The sequence below is a fragment of the Erinaceus europaeus genome, chromosome 1 (genome assembly GCF_950295315.1).
Source record: "Erinaceus europaeus chromosome 1, mEriEur2.1, whole genome shotgun sequence".
In the NCBI taxonomy this organism is placed as follows: domain Eukaryota; kingdom Metazoa; phylum Chordata; class Mammalia; order Eulipotyphla; family Erinaceidae; genus Erinaceus; species Erinaceus europaeus.
Window position 1 is genome coordinate 23,834,761 of NC_080162.1, and position 26,153 is coordinate 23,860,913.

General features: G+C 44.7%; 1 protein-coding gene across 4 annotated transcripts in view; it reads left to right on the forward strand.

The window, feature by feature from the left end:
• Window positions 1–26,153, forward strand: part of CHST3 (carbohydrate sulfotransferase 3) — a 59,196-nt gene that overhangs the window by 8,303 nt on the left and 24,740 nt on the right. The window lies entirely within an intron of this gene.

Below are 26,153 nucleotides of genomic sequence, written 5' to 3' on the forward strand. Positions count from 1 at the left end.
GCTGATGAGTTTTAAAATATAATATGGATATATTTAAACAATAAGAGTACAAATTCTAAAGCCAGAATGCTCATGATACTGCTAAGTAGCTATGTGACCTTGATCAAGTTACTCAACCAACCTCTTCACACCTTAGTTTCCTAACCGGTAGCAGGGAAGTGGTAATAAAAAGTTACTGTCCAACAAATACCCTATTCCTTTCTTAAATAAAAAAAAAAAAAAAAGAAAAAAAAAGTTACTGTCCCATGCTGCCAGCGAAGTCCTATCTGTGAGGACTTTAGTAATGTGTCTGCACACAATGAAAGCAAAATACACATAATAGCTGTCATTTATACTCCCTTTCTGCCCCAGTTATTCAGATTCCAGTGCACAAGGCTTCTCAGAGGGGCTCCCACAAAATCATCAACAACTGGGATTGGTCCCCATTCTCAGCCAGCCCTGATTATCAGAAGGGGTGGCATTCACTGCACTAGACCCTAACTCGGATGTACAGAGAAATAATTTCATCTTCCCTTGTGAAATTCATTATTTTATTTGGTCTTAAAATGTACTCACTTGTTTTATGAGGGAGTGAATATGAGAGAGAGAAAGAGAGTCTGGGGGCCCAGGCAGTGGTACACTGAGTTAAGTGCACATAAATATGAAGCTCAAGGACCCACGCAAGGATCTGGGTTTGAGGTCCCTGGAGGGGAGATGTTTCACAAGAGGTGAAGCAGGTCTGCAGGTATCTCTCTCTCTCTCTGTCTCGCCCCCTGTTCTCTCAATTTCTTTCTGTCCTATCTAATAAAATGGAAAAAAATGGCCACCGGGAGCAGTTGATTCAAAGTGCTGGTGCCAAGCCCCAGCGATAAGTCTGAGACTGAGACCAGAGCGCAGGTCCTCTCCAGCAGATATAATACGGGGATGGAACCTAACGTCTCAGGCACGCAAGTTTCACATGCTGCCCATTTAGCTCTCTCATCAGTCTGAAAGTCATTATTTTAAAACAAATCTGAGAACTAGCTCAACCAAAGGAGGAGGTGATTCCTTTAGCAGAGGGGCTTTCTGGAGCCCCAGAGTTATCAGGGGCCCCTCCAAGATCTGATGGGAGTGGGCTAGGCCCCTCTGTCACAGATGTTTTAGTACTAGTCCTTGAAGAAAGTTGTGGTTCTCAAGCAGGATCCTCTGCTTAGGTGTTTGGAAGTCCCCCTCTGAAAACTCACCTGTTTTCCATCCTGTGTTCATGCATGCCTGCTCACACAGGCAGGGCTGGCCCTCTCGTGCCTATGCAAGTCCACACAGCTCCCTGCAGTTTGCCCCGGGCCATTCCAGCTCTCTCTCCTTTCAGCTGCCTCAACATCTGCAGGATTCTGGAAAGTGCTAACATGTCTGAGCCAAAGCTATACTCTCTGAGGAAAACAAATTGGGCCACCCCCCAGGCTGAAATGGCACTGATTTCCAGCAAGGAATTTCACAACTCTGACCACAGGGAGGACTAGGGGGACTGTAGAAGGGGGGAAGGGAGGCTGCAGGTATCTGGATCTCCCCAGGAGAAGGTCGGGGCCTGTCTCCTCAAACACAGGGTGAAGCCCAAACATACCTGAAGAGACCCAAGATTAGAAATCTAGAACCTGTGAGTCAGGAAGGGGAAAAACTGAAACACCTCTGACCACAGAGAGCAAGCATCTCTCTACCTCGCTCACATGGTACGTCTCTGTCTCCTTTTTCTCTATTTAAAATAAAAAGGATTGAAAAGCTGGCCTAGGAGTAGATGCATAAAGATGCATACATCACATGCCTAAAGTTCCAGCATGGCAAAAACAAAGAGAGTAGTTTCATAGCTGTGGTCAGGGCGTGCCACTGGTTTCTGACTAGGAAGCTCTAGGGAGACTGTTTTCAGGGGTAACTCTGTGGATACTGTACGTGGAAGCCTCCGCCTTCCCCAGGACTGATTGCAGCTCTGCTCTGGCAATGACTTGGTCTCAGAAAGTGGTATCCATAACAACAGGAGGAGTTGAAATTTGCAAGGAGGAACTGGCAGGTCAGAGGTCTCTATCTTTCCAAGGTCATGTCTGCAAAAACAAATACTTGGAGTGAGCACTGAGCTGCCGGCTGCTGAGTGGCTTCCATGGGTGGCAGGATCTTCATCCGTCCAGTATTAACTTCTCAGCCTCTTCTTTCACCAGCCAGCCATCGCCTTGTATTTGGCATTCCAACTTCTCCACTGTCATTTCCCCAATGCACACTTCCTGCCTTCTGTCGTCTTTCCAGCTGCTGAGAACACTCTCCTCCCTTCTTTTCTTGTGGCTAGCTCCCGCTCATCCCCAAATCTTAGACTGGACATCACCTTCTGGAAGCTGAAGTCAGTGCTGTTCCTGTGGCTGCCCACGCATCCTTCTCACCGGTGACACTTTGCTGCGCATCTGTTGCTGGTTTTATGTTCTGGTCTCCACTGAGCCGCAAGCTCTAGGCGCCTTGTTCACTGTTGTGTCTGCACTGCTTAGCACAGCCCCAGCACGCAGCAGTGCCCATAGCTGATGCGGAACATGAGTGATGGCTATGATCTGGGTCCACTTCCTCAAGTTGCCGCTGGCTGGAGGGCTTGACAGGTGCCAGTTCAGTATGCTCTTGTAGGGAGCGAGCCACATCTGGAAAGAGCTGGGGAGCATCTTGGTGAGTGGAAGGGACAGCTGGCAGGGATAAGAAGCCCTGTGTGAGCAGGGAGGGCAGGGGAGATGGTATCTTGTAGTCTTCCATAGGTACTGGACTGGGGCTCTGAGGATGGACATGAAACTTTCCAAGAACCCCCCTAGACCTGTTTTCTGCTGACCTCTCTAGCCCCACCACCTTCGTGGATGTCCATTCATTTCCTCCAGCACCCAGCCTCTACCCTTGTAATGGAGACCTCCCTTGGCTGAGTCATTTCCCCTGAGCAGAGAGGAGGAAACCCCCAATGAAGCTGCTCTGTGCTCCTGGCAAGAGCCCTGGAGCTCTGAACGGGGCTCCGAGTGCTGGACACTCTCTTCCACACCACTGGCGGAGCACCTGCTCAAGCCTGACAGTGTGCACAGTGAGCTGGGGGTACCAGGAGGCACCTTCAGGCTAGAAGAGGAAAGGAGACTCAGGCACTGAAAACCACCATCTAGTCCAGCCGTGATGAACTCAGTAATGTGGACATGCAGACGGATATGGGAGAGACTTCATGGGGGAGATGTGCATCCCAGTGCAACAAGGGAAAACTGGGCAAAGGGGTGGAGATGGGGGAAATTTATTTATTTATTTATTTATTTCCTACAGCACTGTTCAGCTCTGGCTTATGGAGGTGCTGGAGATTGAATCTGGGACCTTTGTAGCCTCAGGCATGAAAGACTTCTTGAATAACCATGATGCTATGTTCCCAGCCTGGAGATGGGAAAGTTTAGATGGTGAATACAGTTAAGAGCAGTAGTTTGTCAGATGCGTGAAGAAGAGAGGGAGAGAGATGGGGCAGATGTCGTTGTCTGGCGTAGGAAACTCTGCTCCCCGCATACTGGCTGTGTGACCATAACCAAGATGCTTAACTTCCCTGTGCCTGTTTTGTCCTCTTTAAGTTGGAAATACTAGTGGTATTCACTGCCTGGGAGTGATCAGACAATGAAATGTGTTTCTGTGCAAGCATTTAGAGCAGTGTCTAGCACACAGTGAGCATTAAGAAGAGTGAATTATTAGTATTTTAGTATAACTACAAAAGCAAATTGAGGTGGTCCGGGAGGTGGCTCAGTGGATAAAACGTTGGTCTCTCAGGCATGAGGTCCTGAGTTCAATCCCCAGCAGCACATGTACTAGAGTGATGTCTGGTTCGTTCTCTCCTATCCCTCACATTAATAAATAAATAAAATATTTTTTTAAATCAGATTGAGGTCATAGAAAATTGGAAGTCTAATCTTGAGTGTTGTATTTCCCATTTGCTAAGTACCTGGACATTACAGACCTTCTCACTTAGCCTCATGCAGCCTAGCAAGGTGGTTTGCAATGTTTCCATTTTACAGACATGGAAACTGAGGCTGAGAGAGGCAGAATAACCCACCCACGTTGCTCAGCAACGAGGAGTCCAAGGCAGCAGTGAGGTGCAGGTATGGCACTGGGGTCTTCCGTCAATGTGGAGAGTGGAGAGGCATGGTGAGGCAGCAGGGGGACATGCCCCCGGCTGAGGCCACAGCCAGGTGCAGAGCATGCATGATAGAGTCATGGGCCCCTGGGGGCAGGGACAAGTCTGTAGGGCAAAGCCAAGAGACTACAGCATACAACTTACCATCGCAGCCCAGCGGCAAGCCACTGAGTCATTGTGGGAAAATATGACGTCACTGAGTGGCAGCATCTGCTGCCCATCTGCCAGTCTGCCCTCTGCGTTTCTCCCACTGTCCTCAATGCCCTGAATCCTGCAAGGGACCTCACACCCCAGAGAGCAGGGCCACCTCCCTTGGAATCCCCTCCTTAGCCACTATCTCCCACCTCCCTACCTCTCCCCTCCTTGCCTGAGGCTGTACCCCCACTCATAAACACAACTGAGGCAGGAGTTCCTGGAAGTGGTAATGGGCATGAACAGGTCCTCTGAGGGCCTCTGGGTTTCTGGATGGGAGGGGGCAAACAATAGCTCAGGAACGTGTGTCCAGTTTTCAGAGTTGCTTTTCCTTTGAGAATAGTGCCTGCTATTCTACTGGAGCCACTTTGAAATAGTAAAACCTGGTCAAACCTAGTGCTTAGCCCCGTCCCAGAGGTACAGCAGAGTGAGGGCCGTTTCTGTACTAAGCACCCTCTGGCTAAGTGCTTTATTTGCACCATTCTGATTGCATGAGGCAGCTTCATTATATAGATGCCAACGCCAAGGTCTAGAGGTGTTAGGTGACCCATCAGAATCCAATTCCTCAGCTGTTCAAGCCCAGCTGTGGCTATGCTCTTAGCCACACCGCTGTCTAGCTGCAAATGAAGCCACCAGAGAAGTAGAAGAGGAGAGACGAACCTATCAAATGGTGCAGTGTAGACAGGAAGTGCCTCAGAGTGTAGGACACTCCCCCAGATGGTCTTGTAATGATTGATCAGTTTAGTTGGGCAGAAAGTGCCCAGCTTCCCTGCCCATACAAACCCTGCTGATTGGCCCTGTAAGGCGAGCTCTTGTCTTTAAACTCCCACTGACTCTCCACACAGGGGCACAGGGGTGCAGAGGGCACTGGTCCTGCATGTGGTGGGCCAGACTTGGAAAAGGAGAACGAGTCAAGCAGAAAGCTGTGCCAGCTTCCTCAGCCCCATCTGGGCCACAGGATGCCAGGCTGTTGCAGCTGCCGCTGTGACTCATGCTTCCTCCTGTGCTGCTCCCATGGCGGGAGTGCTCATGTGATTCCCTCGCAACCAAACTACAGCCTCTCAGGGTAGCGTGGTGACTTTCATTCTCTAGGGAGAGCACAGAGGCTTAGATGGGTTTTCTGACTGGCCTGAGCACCTTCTATGGAAAAGGGAGAAACTGAAAGTCAGGTCTTCCTTCTGCAGAGACAGGAGGGAGGAGCGAGCTTGCCTCAGACAAGACTTTGTTCCCAGACTTAAGTTCCTGATGCATTCTGCAGTCACCCGTCATATATGTTACAGCTCGGTTACTTCTGGGGGAAAGAAAAGTTCAGATCTCCCTCCGACGACTAGCCCCACCCTGGCCTGGCGGTGCCCTTCTGTGGAGGTGCCCGGGAGCAGTGACCGCCAAGAGAGACCTGGATGGTGGTCACCCACCAGGCAACAGTTCCGTGTTCCCAGTGGACTCCCAGAGGACTCAGCCTTCAAAGTCCCTTATTCCCTTTAATGCTCAAGTCTGAGGTGGTTAGCACAAGTCCGGTTCACCTCTCCAAGGGTGTCTGGGGAGCATTAGGATTCTGAAAGCTAAAGGCCAGCTCCTTCTGACTCTGCCCCTCTGAGGCCCAAGTCTGACAGGCTTCAGGATGGGCATTCCTCCCTTCACAAGAAGAAAGGCGCCCAACCTGGTTGTACCCCTCCTTGACTCTCAGGCACAGCCACTATAATAATCTCCAGAGTTGTTACTTTTCTCAAGAGTACATGGTAAACTTTGATTGTAGGGATAGTTTTACATCTCATTTCTCCCATTTAAAGTTGTTCTTTTGTATTATCTTTACTCATTTACTGGATTGAAACAGCCAGAAATTGAGAGAGAAGGGTGTCATATAGAGGGAGAGAGAAAGAGAGACAGCTACAACACTGCTTCACCCCTCTGCACTTGGGGACTGGGGGCTCGAACCCGGGTTCTTGCACATTGTAACGTTTGCACTCAGCCAGGAACACCACCACCCATCCGCCCATATTTTTTTTCTTTCTAGCACAGAATTTACGTTTGTTCCTGTTTAAAGTCAATGGCCTGTTAAAATGACTTTTCCAAAACGAGAGCATCTTACTTCCAAAGAATTTCACCTCCACATCTACAAGTAGGAAGCCAGGGCCTGCCTTTTATTTCCTTTTTAGTTTTTTTTTTAATTAAGTTAAATATTTTTTAAAATTTTGGTGGAACCAGGGCCTTGCACGTGTGCGGTTGCACAGCTTGGTGGCCACCTTCTTCATTCAGGATAAGGTGCACAGAGGCAGGGAGACTCCACAGCACTGAAGCCTCCTCCAGTGCTGTAGCTCCTGTCATGTGCCATGAGCAGGGTTTGAACCTGGGTCTTGTGCACAGCAATGTAGGAACATTTTTGGGTGAGCTGGCTATCGTTCCCAACCACCTTTTGGTCTCTTAATGAGTTTTATTTTTTAAAAAATTATTATCTTTATTTATTGGACAGAGATAGCCAGAAATTGAAAAGGGAGCTAAAGAGGGAGAGACAAAGAGACATCAGCAGCATTACTTCACCGCTTGTGAAGCTTTCCCTCTACAGTTGGTGACTGGGGCCTTAAACCTGGGTCCTTGTGCATTGTAACTAATGTGTGTCCTCAGCCAGGTGTGCCACCACCTGCCCCACCCCATCTTACTGAATTTTATAAAACAAGTAATATATATATATCCATGATGCAAAACTGGAAATGGTGTAAGACAATACAAAGTGAAATCTCTTTCTCATACTTGACCCAGACACCCAGGCCTTGCTACCAAGACAACTAACACCATCAGTTTCTTGATTGCAAGCCAGTTTTAAATCGTCCAGTTTTCAAACAGTGACAGCCATAGTGTCTTGGATTTCCTGTTCCACCATTAGTCACGCTGAAGCGCGACCTAGAAAATGGCGGTTCGGGGAATCCAGCCTTCTTCACCAGGCCCCTGCAGAGGACTGTTAGTGGAGTCATTGCAAACTGGCTGCTGCCTCCCAAGCTGCACTGATGGCCCACATCCTAGCCTGTCACCAGGTCACTCACGTGGAGACACCTCCCTGCCCCATTCCTCATCCCCCACAGCTCAAGGGAGCCAGCACCAACCCCTTTCTTTAACTTACTCGAGTAAAGCATTCTCCTGGTTAACCCTGTGCCCCCACTGGCCCCTGCTCCATTTCCCCCTCTGCACAGGGGCTTGACCCTAAAGGACTATGCCGCCTCTAGGTCAGATTGCATGTTCTGAGTCCCCTAGGTGCTGGGATTCACACAGACAGCACCCCCCCCACACACACACACACACCAACCCCCATCCTGAGTGACCAGAGGCCTCCTGTACTCCCAACTCCCGCTTTCCTACTTAGTCCTTCCTTTCCCTTCCTCCCTGCATTCTATCCTTCTTCCTTCACGAATGTATTTGGTGCTAAGCAGCAATCTCTGATACCAACTGGGGAAATGATAAGAATGGCACAAGGTAGAAAGATAAATATTGCATGGAGAGGAATGTTCTTGAGAGGCAGACCCTGCTCTTCACCTCCCTTGCACCTTCAGCTGGGCGACCTTGGACAGGCCACGTGGCTTTCTGAGCCGCCTTTTCTCATCTGGGGGGAGAGAGAGAGAGAGAGAGAGAGAATATCAGGATCCGGGACATGTAGGCCCCACAACTGGTAGTAGAACTGGGAGTTGGAAAAGACTTTTAAAGAAGAGAGTGACTGATGGGGGTGCCAGGGGGCGAGGAGGGAGTGCTGGTCCTCTGGGGGACTGACTATAGCTGTGCCGGCCCGGCCGGCCGGCTGGGTCAGGGGGCTCAGGGGGCAAGTGAGGCTTGGATACAGTTTGCCCAGACTTGGTGGGAGAGGGTCAGCACCAGCCCTGAACCAATGGCTGCCTGCCTGCCTTTTCTATACTTTGCAGATCTCTTGTTTATATCTTTGTTTTTGGCCAGAGCACTGCTCAGCTCTATTTGTGGTGATTCCGATTTCTCTCTCTCTCTCTCTCTCTTTCCACTCTTTCTCTCTCTTCACTTTTCTATATTTTGATATAGAGCTAGACCCTGAAGTTTATCTTGTCAAGGAGCATTTTTGTTTGGTTTTATGATAATGATAGATGCTTGAAAGGTCAAATTAGAGTAAAATGGATACATAAGAAAGGGAAAAAAAAGAAAAGGGAAAAAAAAACACCTTTCCACTCCCCCCCAGATGTAACCAATTATTTGGTACACATAATTCTAGAAACACATTTACATAGACGAAGGATGGGCCTAGGGGGCCAGAGAACGTTGTTTATGTGGAGAAAGTGCCATTTAAGTTAACTTTAGACCAGTATTATAAAGAGGCTTTCTGTCCCAAACAGCCCCTCACATCTGTTCATCACCTACACGAACACATCAGATGGGGCAAGAGGACACTCCAGTCATAATCTTTGAACCTCATAGTTGAGGCAACTTATACCTTTAGTAACAAGTCTATACAAATGAGTACAGGCTAGTTCCCCACAGTGACTTGGAATTTTTTATTTCTTTATAGGGGATTAATGTTTATTTATTTATTTTAAAGATTTATTAATGAGAAACATAGGAGGAGAAAGAAAGAATCAGACATAACTTGGGTACATGTGCTGCCAGGGATTGAACTCAGGACCTCATGCTTGAGAGTCCGATGCTTTATCCACTGCACCACCTCCCGGACCATGGGATTAATTTTTTACAGTGGAATTTTTTTAGATTGAAACCTCAGACCCAGACATTCACACATGTGTAACTGAAACAGAAGTCTTAGGAGACCAAGCTTCTCCTTCCCATAGACAAGGCACTCTTGATAACCTCTGTCCTCTGTGGTTCTGTTCAGTGTATTAAAAAGAAAAGAAAAGAAAAGAAAAGAAAAGCTTGTCCAGTTTACCAGTTTGATTGCATGTCCTGAAGTTTGAAAAAGACCATTCCAGAAACAGTGATGTCCAATGTTTTTTGGTTTTTGTTTTGCCTCCAGGGTTATTGTGGGGATCGTTGTCTGCACCACGAATCCATTGCTCCTGGAGACTATTTTTCCCCTTTTGTTGTCCTTTTTTTTTTTTTTTTTTATCATTCTTGTGGTTATTATTGTTATTGCTGTCATTGGATAGGACAGAGAGAAATGGAGAGAGGAGGGGAAGACAGAGAGGGGGAAAGATAGACACCTGCAAACCTGCTTCACCGCCTGTGAAGTGACTCCTCTGCAGGTGCAGAGCCCTGAGCAGGAACCTGGATCCTTCCACTGGTCCTTGCACTTTGCGCCGCATTCACTTAACCCGTTGCACTACTGCCTGCCTGACTCCCCTTTTTTTTTTTTTTTTTTAACACAGAGCACTGTTCAGCTCTGATTTATGGTGGTGCAGGGAAGTGAACCTGGGACTTTGGAGCCTCAGGCATGAGAGTCTTTTCAGATAACCATCATGCTTTCTACCCCAGGCCATATACTATTTATGCCCTTGCCCAAATTTTAGCATGCCTTGGACTCAGATACAGAGCTTATTGGAGTAGTTTTCTGCCCCTCACCCCACTATACTTTTCTTTCTTTTCCCTTTTTTTTTTTTTGAGGCTTTTTAAAAAAAATTCTTTATTAAGGAATTAATATTTTACATTCAACAGTAAATACAATAGTTTGTACATGTATAACATTTTCCAGTTTTCTTTCTTTTTTTTGTGCGCTCTTTTTTAAAAAAATTTATTTCTTTATTGGGGAATTAATGTTTTACATTCAACAGTAAATACAATAGTTTGTACATGTATAACATTTTCCAGTTTTCTATATAACAATACAACCCCCAGTAGGTCCTCTGTCATGTTTTTTGGACCTGAATCTCCCCCCCATCTACCCCAGAGTCTTTTACTTTGGTGCAATATGCCAATTCTAGTTCAGGTTCTACTTGTGTTTTCTCTTCTGATCTTGTTTTTCAACTTCTGCCTGAGAGTGAGATCCTCCCATATTCATCCCTTTGTTTCTGAATTATTTCACTTAACATGAATTTTTCAAGGTCCATCCAAGATCAGCTGAAAACGGTGAAGTCACCATTTTTTATAGCTGAGTATTATTCCATTGTGTATATATACCACAACTTGCTCAGCCACTCATCTGTTGTTGGACACCTGGGTTGCTTCCAGGTTTTGGCTATTACAAATTGTGCTGCCAAGAACATATGTGTACACAGTTCTTTTTGGATGGGTGTGTTGTGTTCCTTAGGATATATCCCCAGGAGAGGAATTGCAGGATCATAGGGTAGGTCCATTTCTAGCCTTCTGAGAGTTCTCCAGACTGTTCTCCACAGAGGTTGGACCAAGTGACATTCCAAACAGTAGTGTGGGAGGGTTCCTTTGACCCCACAAGCTTTCCAGCATTTGCTGCTGTTACCTTTTCTGATGTATGACATTCTCACAGGAGTGAAGTGGTATCTCTTTGTTGTCTTAATTTGCACTTCTATGACAAAGACTTGGAGCATTTTTTCATGTGTTTCTCTTCTGTGGTGAATATTCTGTCCATATCCTCTCCCAATTTTTGGATGGTGTTATTTGTTTTCTTGTTGTTGAGTTTGGCAAGCTCTTTATATATTTTGGCTATTAGGCTTTTGTCTGATATATGGCATGTAAAGATCTTCTCCCATTCTGTGAAGGGTCTTTTGGTTTGGGTAGTGGTTTCTTTTGCTGTGCAGAAGCTTTTTAATTTGATGTAGTCCCATAGGTTTATACTTGCCTTAGTCTTCTTTGTAATTGGATTCGTTTCATTGAAGATGTCTTTAAAATTTATGCGGAAAAGAGTTCTGCCAACATTTCCTCTTAGTATCTGATAGTTTCTGGTCTAACATCCAAGTCCTTGATCCACTTGAAATTTACTTTTGTATTTGGTGAAATATAGTGGTTCAGTTTCATTCTTCTGCATGTTTCAATCCTTTGTTTCCAACACCATTTGTTGAAGAGACTCTGGTTTCCCCAATTAATAGTCTGAGCCCCTTTGTCAAAGATTAGATGTCTATACGTATGGGGGCTTACATCTGGGCTCTCAATTCTATTCTACTGGTCAGTGTATCTATTCATGTTCCAGTACCAAGCAGTTTTGATGACAATGGCCCTATAATACAATTTGAAATCTGGGAGTGTGATGCCTCCAGTTCTGTTCTTCTCAAGATTGTTTTGGCAATTCTAGGTCGTTTCTGGTTCCAGATAAACATTTGTAGCATTTGTTCTATTCTCCTAAAAAATGTGGTTGGGTTCTTGATAGCGATGGCATTAAATTTGTAGATGGCTCTGGCCAGTATATTCATTTTGATGATGTTAATTCTTCCAGCCCATGAACATGGAATATCTTTCTACTTCTTTGTGTCTTTTTCAATTTCCTTGAGTAGTGACTCATAATTTTCAGTATACAAGTCTTTCACTTCTTTGGTTAGGTTTATTACTAGATATTTTATTGTTTTTGTTGCTACAGTAAAAGGAATTGATTTCTGGATTTCAAGTTCTTCTAACTTAGAATTTGCATAGAGGAATGCCACTGACTTTTGAACATTAATTTTGTAGCCTGACACCTTACTGTATTGCCTGATGATTTCCAAAAGCTTGTTGCTGGATTCCTTAGGTTTTTCTATGTATACTGTCATGTTATCTGCAAATAGGGAAAGTTTGACTTTTTCTCTTCCAATCTGTATGCCTTTAATTCCTTGCTCCTGCCTGATTGCTATGGCAAGAACTTCCAACACTACATTGAAAGTAATGGTGATAGTGGGCAGCCCTGTCTAGTACCTGATCTGAGTGGAAATGCTTCCAGTTTTTCACCACTGAGTATGATGTTGGCTGTAGGTTTGCTATATATAGACTCCACTATCTTGAGGAATTTTCCATCTATTCCCATTTTTTGTACTGTTTTGATCATAAAGTGATGTTGTATTTTGTCAAAGGCTTTCTTTGCATCTATTGATATGACCATGTGGTTTTTGGTCTTGCTTTTATTGATGTGGTGGATCAGGTTGATTGATTTACGTATATTAAACCAACCTTGCATCCCTGGGATAAACCCCACTTGGTCATGATGAACAATCTTTTTAATCTACTGCTGTATCTGGTTGGCTAGAATTTTGTTCAGTATTTTAACATCTATGTTCATCAGAGATATTGGTCTGTAGTTTTCTTTTTTTGGTTGTGTCCCTGTCTGCTTTGGGTATCAAAGTGATGTTGGCTTCATAGAAGCTGGAAGGGAGTATTCCAGTGTTTTCAATCTTCCGGAAGACTTTTAAAAGTAGAGGTATTAGTTCTTCTTTGAAGGTTTTGTAGAATTCATTTGTAAAACCATCTGATCCAGGACTTTTATTTTTGGGGAGATTTTTGATAACTGTTTCAATTTTGTTAGCGGTGATGGGCCTATTCATGTTATCTTGTTCCTCTTTACTTAATTTTGGAAGTTTGTAGGTATCTAGGAAATTGTCCATTTCAGGTTCTCTAGCTTGGTGGCATATAGTTGTTTATAGAAGTCTCGCATGATATGTTGAATTTCTGCAGTGTCTGTAGTGATATCTCCTCTTTCATTTATAATCTGATTTATTTGGGTCTTCTCCCTTTTTTTATGAGTCTGGCTAAATGTTTGTCGATTTTGTTCACTCTTTCAAAGAACCAACATTTACTTTCATGGATCTTTTGTATGGTTTTCTTATTTTCAATGTTACTGATTTCTTCCCTAACTTTAGTGATTTCTGTCCTTCTGGTTGCTTTAGGGTTCCTTTGTTCTTCTTCTAGATCTTTAAGATGTGCAATCAGGTTGTTTATTTGTGCTTTTTCTTGTTTCCTAATGTGTGCTTGTATGGCTATGAACTTCCCTCTCAGCACTGCTTTAGCTGTGTCCCAAATATTTTGATATCTTGTGTCTTCATTTTCATTGAAACATTTTGATGTCTTCCTTTAGTTGTAAGTAGTTAAGTAGTGTACTGTTGAGCTTCCACATTTTGGGACTATTACTTACCTTTTGTTGATTGTTAAGTGTTACTTTAATTCCACTGTGGTCTGAGAAGATGCTTGAGATGATTCAATTCTCTTGAATTTGCTGATGCTATCTTTGTGGCCTAACATATGGTCTATGCTTGAAAATGACCCATGTGGATTTGAGTAAAATGTGTATTCCAGTTTCTTGGGATGAATACGTCTGAAAATGCCCAATAGTTCTAGTTTATCTATCTCCTCATTTAGCTCCCTCATTTCTTTATTGATTTTCTGCCTGGATGATCTGTCCAGTTGAGAGAGGGAGGGGTGTTGAAGTCCCCTACTATGACTGTGTTGCTGTTAATATATTGCTGTAGCTCTTTCAGTAGATGTTTCATGTATTTAGATGGATTCTCATTGGGTGCATAGATATTAATAATTATTAAGTCCTCTCAATTGACTGGTCCTCTGAACAGTAAGTAGTGTCCATCCCTATCTTTTTAAATTTTATTGATTTTAAAGTCTATCGTGTCAGATATGAGAATAGCTGTTCCTGCCCTTTTTTTGTGGGCCATTGGCTTGTATGATAGTTTTCTATCCTTTCACTTTGAGTGTGTGTTTTTCTTGTTGAGTTAGGTGGGATTCCTGTAGAGAGCATGTTGTTGGGTTGTGTTTTCTGATCCATCTTCCTACTCTGTGCCTTTTAATAGGTGAATTCAGGCCATTGACATTTGTTGATATCAAGGACTTAAGATATTTTAATGCAATTCTTGTAGATTTTTAGAGTGTTCTGATTTATGGCATATTTATGGTGGTCTGACTGTTTATAGGAGACTTTTCAGAACTTCTTTCAGGGAAGGCTTGCTGATAGTTGACTCAACTGCTGCTTCTCTGAGAAGGTTTTTATGCCTCCATCTAGTCTGAATGACAATCTTGCAGGATACTGTAGTCTTGGTTGAAAGCCTTTTTCCTTGAGCACTCGATAGATATCTTGCCATTCTCTTCTGGCCTGTAGTGTTTGTATGAGAAGTCTGCTGCTAATCTTATGGGTTTTCCTCTGTAGATGACACTTTGTTTTTCTTTTGTAGCTTTCAGGATCCTTTCTTTATCCTTATTCCTTTCCATTCTAAATATGATGTGTCTTGGTGTCTTTAAGTCTGGGTTTATTCTGTTTGGGACCCTCTGGACTTCTTGAACCTTTATGTCTTTTATGCTGTCTAGATTAGGGAAGTTCTCAGCTATTATGGCCTGAAGAATGTTTTCTTCCTCTCCTTCTCTTTCTTCCTCTGGTAAGCCAGTAATGCGTATATTATTTCCTTTGAAGTCATCCCAATCCCATAGGTCTCTGTTGTTGTTTTCAGTATCTCTTAATCTCTTTTTGAGATCTCTTACTTTCTTTTTAGTTTTCTCTAATTCATCCTCGATCTTGCTTATTCTGTCTTCAGCCTCATTTATTCTATTCTCTCTGCCCTCTACTGTTTTCTGGAGTTCATCTATTTTATTACCCTGTTCTGATACTGTTTTAGCTTCTTCAGTTAGTTGTGTTCTTAGCTCAGCTATTTCTGTTTTCAGCTCTCTAATAACCTTGAGATAATTAGTGTTTTCTTCCAGAGTCTCATTGGTTGTTTCTGCATTTCTGATGACAATTCTTTCAGACTCTTTACTCACTCCTGTGATTGTTTCCTTAACTAGTGTTTGAATGTTAATCTCATTATTTTGTGCTTCAGCCTTTGGGGGGCTTTTAGCTGAACTCTTGTCTTGGTTCATTTCTCCAATATTTTTTCCTGTTGGTTTAACCATTTTAAAAAGTATTTTATGAGGTCCCTCTCTCAGTACTTTTCAAAATACTGACCACTCTTGCCAGGATTGACTTGTGTCTAAGTAATGTACTTCAAACATTCACAGTTGTGGCTATTGACAGTTGTTTCAATATTATTTTAATCCCTGAGTTGGAGCTCAGTGGCTTAAAAGCCTCATTTGTTCTTTTTTTTCCCCTGTAGGCTATGGGGGCCTGAGGGCTATTAAACTATAAATAGCCTTCTTAGCTTAATCACTGACACCTGACCAAGAGATCAAGCATGGTGTGGCAGAGATAATCCAGTGGTTATGCAAAGAGACTCTCACTCCCACTGCTAGGCCACGGAGGTATAGATCTTCTCCTGAGTTTCCTGGTTAGTTCTCTGTCCCCTGGTGTCAGTGCAGGGCCTCTCTGATGCTTCTCCAGATTCCGAGGGCAGCAGCAGTGGAGACTCACAGTTGTATTTGGTGAGTCTTAGGGGAGTCCTCTCCTCCCTTCAGCAGTCTCCTTGCTGGTAAAACAGACTGGAGGTGGTGTCTCAACTGGTAAACTGCCAGATTGTTACCAGCCACTTACTCTCTCCCTAGGCTCCTCTTTGTCCATGAGCCACACGTGTTTGCACTCACCAGTGATTTGGTGGGTTCCTGAAGTTGTTCTAGTCCTGTCTTGTTTCAGTCCCAGGTGGTCTCCTTTTGTATTCATAATTGACCCGTGAGAGGAGAGAAGAGAAATACAGCTGCTGCTGCTCCACAGCCCTGCCTCCCTCTTTTCCTTTTTTATTTCCTCCTCCCTTTTTTTTTTTTTAAACAATTTCTTTCCTTATTATTTTTTTAACTGGGTTGAGAAAAAGAGAAATTGTGAGGGGAAGGGGAGATAGAGAGGGAGAGAGACAGAGAGACACCTGCAACCCTGCTTCACCATTCATGAAGCTTTCCCCCTGCAGATGGGGACCAGGTGCTTGAACATGGGTTTTGGCACACTGTAATGTAAATTCTTAACCAGGTGAGCCACTGCCTTCCCCCACCTCCAACATTCTAATTGAGAAGATTGGGTGCGGGTTACTTCTGCCAGGTCCCACTGCTGCTACTATCACTTAGAGATTCATTCTTCTTAAATATCTTTGGAGGGCATGTATTCCTTTGAGCAAGACAACTTATAGAAGCAATTCTATCCAAATGAGTATATGCTAGTTCTCCACAGTTGCTTTGAATCTATTTTTTATTTCATTATTGGGGGGTTAGCTTTATTAGCAGGGAGTTAGCTTTATCCAGTAGTTGGGAATTACTAATGCCTTGCCCAAGAAGTGTGGGTCTCTTACATTTTTGAGGATGCTGCTCAGGCACTGTCTTTGGGATTTTAAATACCACCTTCCTGAAATCCAGCTCACTATTAATATCAAGTGCTGAATGTAGAAATGGTCTGTCCAGTGCAGGGACATTGCTGTCTAGCCCTGGTTGAGTTACCTGCCTCTTACATCCCAATCCCATGGAACATAAAACCTTCCCAGCTTTTCTGAAAACACTGTTCTATCGGCTATGAAAGGTGCCATTTGCCATGTGGATTTCACCTTTTTGGTCGCTTAAAGGAAAGAAGGTAGGTCAAACATGACCATCCTGTGGGAAAAACTGTTCCCCTGGCTTTGTGTGGGTTTCAATGGTTGTCCCTGGATTCTCAACTTTAACTGGAACCTCTTCCTGCCCATTGCCGCTGGATGCTTGCTTCAGCAGCCCAGCTTCCCAGCATGTTAGCTTATGAGACTAGCTTATATTCTCAACTGCCTCCACTCTTCCAACCAGGCAACTCTAGGCCCCCGCCCCTAAAACTCCCCCTTTGCAGCCTTGGGCCCCCCTTCCCGAGCTCTTCTGAAGCCAGGCCTCAGCTGGGAGTAGCTCTGTGAGGGAGGGAAGTGTTAAATGGGCACAGAGCCCCTCTGTTCCACTAACAATGGCCCGTTGATGACTGGATTCTGCCTTGGTTGGCCCCCTTAACTGAACTTTGAGGAGGAAGGACTTCAATAACTACCCCCCACCTCCCCACCCCCACAGCCATTTTGCATGTAAGGTTGATTTGGAGGCTTCAGCTCTGTCTCTACAGAACCTCATTCTTCATACACTGATGCATCACTGAGAAACCCTCTCACCCCATCCTAGGAGGAGCTTGGAGCCCCAGGAGTCAGTCAGTTCAGTTGGAGTCAAAAGCGTCTATTGAACAGCTTCTACAGACTGAAGTTCTGTATGTACTAAGTAGTTGTGGAGAATAAGAATAACTGTGAACATGAATTCAGTGCTTTTTATAGTCAACCCCACCCCTGGCTATCCAACAGTCACCAGAGATCTTACAAAAATTCCAATGCAATACTTCTTGGCCACTAAGAAAGCTGACATTGTATCTTCTGGGACAAAATGGATGGCAACGGTGGTGGTGATGCTAAGAGAAGTGAGTAAAGAGGCGGAATACAACTACTCGATGGTTTCACTCATGTGGAATCTAGATTCAATAAAGCAAATGAACTTGCAGAAAAAACAATCCAAATTATCTCTTAGACTCTGAAAAGTATGGTGGTGGGGGTTGGGTGCAGGGTTATAAGAACTCTGATGATGGGTGTAGTGTATCTATCCAGGAGTATAATTCCATACACTCCTGAAATCTTACACTTTTGTAAATCATGTTGAATCAGTAATTAAAGAATTGTGAAGGTCTGGCAAGATAGCTCGTTTTAATGTACTTGTGTTGCCTTGTGTGTGGCTCAGGTTTGAGCTGAGGCCTCACTGCATTAGAGAAAGCTTTGGGGCTGTGTTGTCTTTCCCTGTCTCTCTGTCTTTCTGTTCTGTCTCTCTGTCTGAAAAAGTCAGTGCTGAGTGGTGAACCCAATGTGGGGGAAAAAAAATTCCAATGCACAGAACCCTTCTACCCCCCCCAAAAAAAAACCCCAGAATTTTCAGGGATGAAACCCTGTCCTACTGTCTGATAAAGGCTCTCAACGTGGTTTTCCTGCTCAGGTGGGGGATAGTGTCACAGGCTTCCTATCAGTCAGTGCATTTAATTTTCAAAGCCCCTTTTCTTGACGTAGGTGTGATGGGAAGCTGAATAGTGTCCCCCTCCTGGAAAAAGATGACTAGATGTGACTTCCCTGAGCCTGTGACTATGTCACCTTACATAATAAAAGAAGCATTTCACTGTGGGTGTTTTGAGTTATTCTGGATTATCTTGAGTAGGTCCAATGTGAGGGCCCTTATGAGAGGGAGTGGGGACTACAGAAGAGGAGTGCCTCATGAGAGACCCCACAGCCACTGCTGACTTTAAAGGTGGAGGGAGGAGGCCACAAGCCATGGAAAGAGGGCAACCTCCAAAAGCTGGAAAAGGCAAAGAGGCATCTTCTCCCTTAGGACATAGGCCTGCTAGCTCCTTGGCTTTTTTTGTTTGTTTGTTTTGGCCTCCAGGGTTATCGTCGGGGTTCGATGCCTGCACTGCAAATCCACCGCTTTCTGTTTTTGGTGGCCATCTTTTTTCTGTTGTTGTTGTTGGATAGGACAGAGAAATCGAGAGAGGAGGGGAAGACAGAGAAGGGGAGAGAAACACCGATTGTGAAGCGATGCCCCTGCAGGTTGGGGGCAGGTGGCTGGAACCAGGGTCCTTGCTGGGGTCCTTGCACTTTGTACTATGTGCACTTGCTTTTTGTTTGGTTGGTTTTAGATTCCCCACCCCTTTTACCAGAGCACTGATCAGCTCTGGCTTATGGTGGTGTGAGGGGCTGAACCTGGGACTTCAGAGCCTCAAGCATGAGAGTCTCTTTGCATAACTGTTATGCTATCTACCCCCACAGTTATAGATTTGTTTATTTGCTTATGAGGGAGAATCAGAGCATCACTCTGGCACATGCAATACCTGGGGTTGAATTCAATAGCTCATGCTTGAAAGTCCAGTGCTCTGTCTACTGTCTCACCACCGAGGCTTTACTTGTCGAGAATTTACTTGTTGAGAGCAGGGGATCACAGCTACTCACATACTCTTGACCGAAGACTGGTTCATCTCTTTTCAGGGAAGGCCATCCTCTTCAACTGAGCGCACCACTTCGGGAGGGACACACATGGAGCAGTGAGGGAGAAAGGGGACACCTGCCTAGCCAGCCAGATCAGCCGAATGTAGCAACCCTGGCGATCAATGGGGTGACGGATGTCACAGCCAGGTCTCTCACACATCCTGAAGTTACTTGTTGAATGTGAGTCTTTATGGTCTAGCTGTCCACCAGGAGCTTGCCCAGTTGTTTCCCTTCCTTCCTTCTTACCTCCCTTCCTTCATTCCTTCAAATTCTAGCTTAATTCTTCAAACCCTTTTTTTCTTTTTCTTTTTTTCTTTTTGGCTTGGAAGCTTTAGAATACCATAAAGTGGCCTGAAGTTGTGTGAGCAGCACAAGACAGCCCAGCAGCCCCCCATCTCCAGTCCATGCTTATTGAGTTGCTGAGTTCTCTTGGGTGTCTCTGGGTTCTGCAGCAACCCTGCTGAGGTACTGAGTTTCTGTGTACAGCTATAGCTTTCTGCCCTGAGGGAGCTCTCTTTAAGAACACTGTTTGCCCTAAGCTGTGCCTCTCCATCCTGCCAATTCTGGGTTAGAACCACCACAAAAACTTTCAGTTATCAATGCCCAGGCTCGACTCAGACCAAGTCTGTCAGAATCTCTTGGGGTGGGGGCCCAGGCCTCGGAAATTACTGAAAACTCCCCCAGCAATTCTCACCTGCTGGCTGGGCTGAGAATCAGTGCCTTAAGACAGACTTGAGTAAGTGCACAGAAGCCGAACTCCCCCTCCACCAGGGCAGACATCACTAAGCCATCAAGGCCTTCTTTGCCTGTGGGGATCCACCTTTCCAAACACAGCCTTGTAGAGGGCCACTTCAATTGATCAATCTTAATCCACGTATTGAAATTGACTTGCTCTCCTGGCAGGGGTGGAGGGTGGGGGGTGGGGGTGGGGAGTGGGCCAGATGGGTTTGGAACTGGTTGATGCTGTCCAATTGTCTAGATCAGATGGGGTAGAGCAGTGTCCCTTCCCTTCAAAAATGCTAGAGGGACTGGGTGGTGGCACACCTGGTTGAATGCATCTGTTACTATGAGCAAGAACCTGGATTCAACCCCCCACTTCCCATCTGCAGGGGGAAAGCTTCACAAGCAGTGAATATGTCTCTTCTTTTCCTCTCTGTCTCCTCCTCCCCTCTCAATTTATCTCTATCCTATCAACATCATCAGCAACAGCTACAATAATAATAGCAAGAAAATGATCAACAAGAGCAATGAATTCACCATGCAGTCACAAGCATCAGAAAATTTTTTTTTAAAATGCTAAAAAGGTAGGTCTTGGGGCCAGGTGGTGATGCACCCGTGGCATACATTACAGTGCATAAGGACCCAGGTTCAAGACCCTGGTCCCCATCTGCAGGGGGGAAGCTTTGCTAGTGGTGAAGCAGGGCTACAGGTGTCTCTTTGTCTCTCTCTCTTTCTCTTCCTTCCTCTTGACTTCTGGCTGTCTCTATCAAATAAGTAAAGATTTTTTAAAATATATTTTTATTTTTATTTTATTTATTCCCTTTTGTTGTCCTTGTTGTTTTATTGTTGTTGTTACTGATGTCGTTGTTGTTGGATAGGACAGAGATAAATGGAGAGAGGAGGGGAAGACAGAGAGGGGGAGAGAAAGATAGACACCTGTAGACCTGATTCACCACTTGTGAAGCGACTCTCTTGCAGGTGGGGAGCCAAGGGCTTGAACCGGGGTCCTCACGCCAGTCCTTGCACTTTGCACCATCTGCGCTTAACCCACTGTGCTATAGCCCGACTCCCCAAGTAAAGATATTTTAAAAATTAAAAAAAGAAAGGTAGGCCTTCAACCAGTAATAATAGAGGCAGCAGGCCCTAGCTGAAGCAGGCAGAGGCTGTCCTAGCTGGCTATATAAGAGGAGGAAAAAGTAAATGAGCCAACGTCCCTTCCCTGCAGCAGCCTCTAGCCCAGCTGGCAGAGAAATGCGTTTAGAGTGTGACCTGACAGTGCCTTGAGTGTACACAGTCTCTGCCTCACATTGGTCCAGACCAGTATAGTGATCAGCCTGTGTGCAGTCTCTCCTATTTTCAGAGTCTCCCACAAGCTCACAATAACCCTTGCAGGGCTGATCCAGTCTTAAAGAAGCTACATACTTCACACAAATGGGAGAACTGGGGCTCAACCTAAGTTTGGTTCCAAGTCCAAGGTCCCCTGGCCACTGCTGAGAGGAGAGAGTTGACTACTTGGACCCCTCACCCTGTCCTCAGAGCCTGGCTCTTCTTTTCCAGGGTGACGTATGCATGGACGGGCTCCTTGGTGACCATAGATCAAGCCAGATAATTGCAGTATTCAGTGAAGGCAAGGAATCCCAGGGCTCCTTTCTCTTATGCTTCTGTCCTCCAACCCCCCCACAGATCGAGCATAAGGTGGTGGGCTGAGCTCCCTGTGAAAAGAAAAGAGGCTGGGTTCCTTTATTTTGTCACACAGAATAAAGCCCCTTCCTACTGTTAACTGGACCATTAAATAGGGGCTTAAGGAAGCTGTGGGACTGGAGGCTGGCTCAGTGAGCAAATTCTGTTTCCTTTGCGTTACAGGCAGGGAGCAAGAATTCAAAATAGAGAGCTTAGGCTAGGGAGATAAGATAATGGTTTTGAAAAAAGTCTTTCATGATTGAGGCACCAAAGATCCCAGGTTCAGTTGCCAGCACCACCATAAGACAGAGTTGAGCAACTGGTTAAATATATATATATGTATGCCTATGCCTGGGGCAGATGAAAACTTTGTTTCTTTTTTTAATATTTATTTATTTCATTTTGTTGCCCTTGTTGTTTTATTGTTGTTGTTATTGATGTCGTTGTTGTTGGATAGGACAGAGAAATGGAGAGAAGAGGGGAAGACAGAGAGGGGGAGAGAAAGACAGACACCTGCAGACCTGCTTCACCGCCTGTGAAGTGACTCCTCTGCAGGTGGGGAGCTGGGGGCTCGAACCGGGATCCTTACACCGGTCCTTGTGCTTTGTACCACCTGCATTTAACCCACTGCTCTACTGCCCGACTCCCAAGATGAAGACTTTCATGCCTGAGGTTCCAGGTTCAATCCCTGGCACCACCATAAGCCAGACCTGAGCAGTGCTTTGTTCAAAAATAATTTTTCAAAAATAAAACAAGCAAACAAAACAGAGAAGAAGAGACATTCTTCTCTCCTCTTCATGTCCTTGGATTTTCTCCAGTTACAGAAAGGCTCAGAGTCTCCTTAGGAAGTTTAAACAGGATAGAGCAGGAGTTGGGATCTTGGCTTATGCATTAAGGGTTTTCAACATGCACTTGGCTCAGAACTTCTGTGGTGGTGCTGCTTTCAGAGGGGTGCAGATTAAGATGGAGAGAGTACAAGCCCACATGGAAGGACGACTCACTATTCTTTCCAGCTTCCAGTGGCTTCTCCTAAGAGTGTTCTCCTCAGGGGTCTATCCTGAAATACACATTCTGTTTGAAAGGTGGTAGATCAATGAAACTAACAAAATTCCCAAACCTATAAATGAACTTCACAGTAATAAATGTGACCAAAATGAAAACATAGATAGTCTATGTTTGTGATGATTCAACTTACAGCTTTTCTGCTATATTTGATGCAAGCAAGAAGGGGGTATGTATCCAGTAGAAACTTCTCTTGGTGGTGTACTCTTCTGATGTGGCAGCAAGTCACAGCTTCTAGTAAGCATTCTCAAAGTGCAGTGAATTTTTTTTTAATTTCTTTATTGGGGGATTAATGTTTTACAATCAACAGTAAATACAATAGTTTGTACATGCATAACATTTCTCAGTTTTCCACATAACAGTTTTCCACTAGGTCCTCTGTCATCCTTTTTGGACCTGTACTCTCCCCCTCACCTTCCCCAGAGTCTTTTACTTTGGTGCAATACACCAACGTCAGTCCAAGTTCTACTTAGTGTTTTCTGATCTTGTTTTTCAACTTCTGCCTGTGAGTGATATCATCCCATATTCATCCTTCTGTTTCTGACTTATTACAGTGAATTTATTGAGATACAGTTGCACCTTAAATCAAGAAAGATCTTTAATAGGGCATGTGAAGACTGAAGAAATAGTTTATTCTAGAGTCCAGAAGATTCCTAGCTTTCCTTTGCAGCTCCTCCAAAAACTTAGCAGATATGTGATATGCTTGTCAACCTGCCCCCTGCTACACACAGCAGACATCACTAATCAACCACCACATTCTTTCCCACAGAAAACTCGTTTGACCTCAGGCTTCTTTTCAGGCAACTGCTAGCTATCTACCGACTTTGGCCAGTAGATGGAGATGTTCCCGTCTTCAGCTTAGCAGCATTCTCTGGTTTAAGATGTGGGGCACCTGGTTCAGTTGCCATCTTTGTCAAACTCCTTCTTGTTTGCATTGGGTTGGGTTTGTTTAAAGCATCTTAGATGGACTTGGCCATTCAAGAAAATATTGAGTACTGATTATGTACAAGATAAGGGCCTTACGTGTGACAGCCTGGTCACATGGTGCCAAATCTCATTGTAGTGAGGGCATGTAGACACCTTATGGGCAGTAAGTCTCTGCCACTTGGTTTCTCAGGACCTTGATCCACATGTTACAGGACACTTTGTTGTTCTTTAGAATATATGGAAAATGGCACTGCATATCACTTCCTCTGGCTTTTTGTTTTTGTTTGTTTGTTTTTGTCCAGAGCACTACTCAGCTGTGGTTTGTGGTGGTGTGGGGGGTTGAACTTGGGACTTTGGAGCCTCAGGCATGAGAGTCTCTTTGCATAACCATTATGGTAAAGAACAAACACCTCATCACAGACCCCTGCAAGTGTCAACCTGGCTTTGACCTAGCACGTTATGATTGGGCCCTCCTCAATCGCTATCGAACAGGCCATGGCCGGTGTGCCGCTATGTTCCATCTCTGGGGAGCCAGAGACGACCCGAACTGTCCCTGCGGCTACAGACAGACTATGACCCACATAGTCAACGACTGCCACCTCTCCAGATTCAAAGGAGGTCTCGAAACTTTACATCAGGCTCAACCTGACGCTGTTGACTGGCTACGGAAGAAGGGCAAACGCTAGAAGAAGAACCATTATGCTATCTACACCAGCCCTCTGGGTTTGCTTTAGGCAACTGCCCTCCACCTCTTTCTGCTGTAATACCCACAGCAGCTTATGTTCACAGTTAAAGATACACGCCAATGGACTTGCCTGCTTTGTCTTCAAACCCGAAAGACATTTTGTGGGGAAGCCCTAAGATCTTTAAAATTTGGCTGACATTCATAAAAACATATAAAGGCATGTGAGTAATAATGTAAAATTAGCCATGTAAAGACCTTGGCCAACTATGGTGTGGAAGGGATTTGTCGAGGTTCTGTGCAGTTTCCTAGGATCTGTGGAGCCCCACTGCCTCGCTCCCTCATGAACACCATCCAAGTATGGGGGAAATATAGGCTCTATAGTGGAAAATGTGAGGTTTCTGCTGTCTTAGAGTTCAAGAAGACAATAGATAGTTATCACATTATTTGGTAATTGGGTTAGATTTGAAAAATCTCTTTGTTAGGATTTGCTGTATAATACCCAACATCACCATAATTTATGTCCTTTGACATTATTAGCATATAGCTGTGCCACCAGTTGCTTCTGTTCTCGCTGGTCTAGGTTTTTTAGAGAGTCAACATATCAAAGACTGAGCCTTTGTATTAAAAAGACAGTCTGTGCTTTAAAAATTTTGAGACATTCAATCAATTTTTCCCCTCTCATATTAATTAAATAGTGATTTATGTGACTACAAATTAATAGGAGTGTACATAAACACCATTCCCACCACCAAAAGACTGTGTCCCTTCCCACCCATCCCACTCCCCCACCCCACCCCCCACCGCCCCAGGAAGCCGAATATCCACCCTCACCCTCACCCCAGGGTTTTTACTTTGGTGGCCTACTCCAGCATCTTGGTGTTTTTAGACTATTGAGAACCACCTCCTAACACTCACCGCCACTGCACAAGCCGCAGAATTTGCTGCATCTATAAAAATAGGACAAACAGTACCATACCGCATCTGGGACGTGGGTTAAGCATTTCAGTGGTATCATGTCATTGAATTCCTCATGACCACTGAGTCTACTATAAATGTCCCCATTCTGTAGATGACAAAACTGCTCTGAGAATAATTTCCTTGCCCAGGGTCACATGCCCTCAAAGGCAGTAAGTAAAAGCAAGGAAGCCTAGAGGACTCAGTGGGGCAGAGAGGATTTGATTACTTGTTAACTTGTCCATAGTTTACTAGAGTCTTCCCCCTTACACACACACACACGTGTGTGTGCGTGTGTGTGTGCACATATTTTTGACAATGGAATCCTATTTTAATCCTATTTTAAACACTGTACTTTTTTGTGTAATATCATGTGAGCATCTTGGTCTGGGAGGTGACGCAGTGAATAAAACATTATTCTCCAACATGAGGTCCTAAATTCAGTCCCCAGCAGCACATGTACCAGAGAGATATCTGGTTCTCTCTCTCTCCCTGTCTTTCTCATTAATAAATGAATAAAGTCTTTAAAAAAATCTGTATAATGTATGATTATGCCAACATGCTCCCCTTTCCACCCCCAGTGGCTTATTATTCAAGCATTTCTGTGTGCTCAGTACGCCACTAGCTTGTACCCTGAAGAAGACCAACTTATAGGAAACCACAGCAAACTCTTCAAGACAGTTTGTGAATCCATTAGTTCACCTCACAAATATTACAGGGCCGTGTGCCAGGTGCCATGGGAGCAGGGGAAAACAAGTCCCCATCCAAGGAAAGAACCAGGGCCCTGCCTCAAGTCTTTTGCTCATAGGCATCATGTTGATTTTTTTTACCGTGGAAAATAAACATGCCCTAAAATTCACTATGTTGACCACTTGAAGTGTGTCATTCAGTGATAGTAAGACTATCCACATTGTCTTACAACCACCACCACCATTGATCTCTATAACCTGTCCTCTACCCAAACTGATACTCTGGCCTCATTTCTCCCACCCCTACCCCCAGCCCCTCAGGTACCACCCTACTGTTACCAATTCACAGCTGGAAAGGC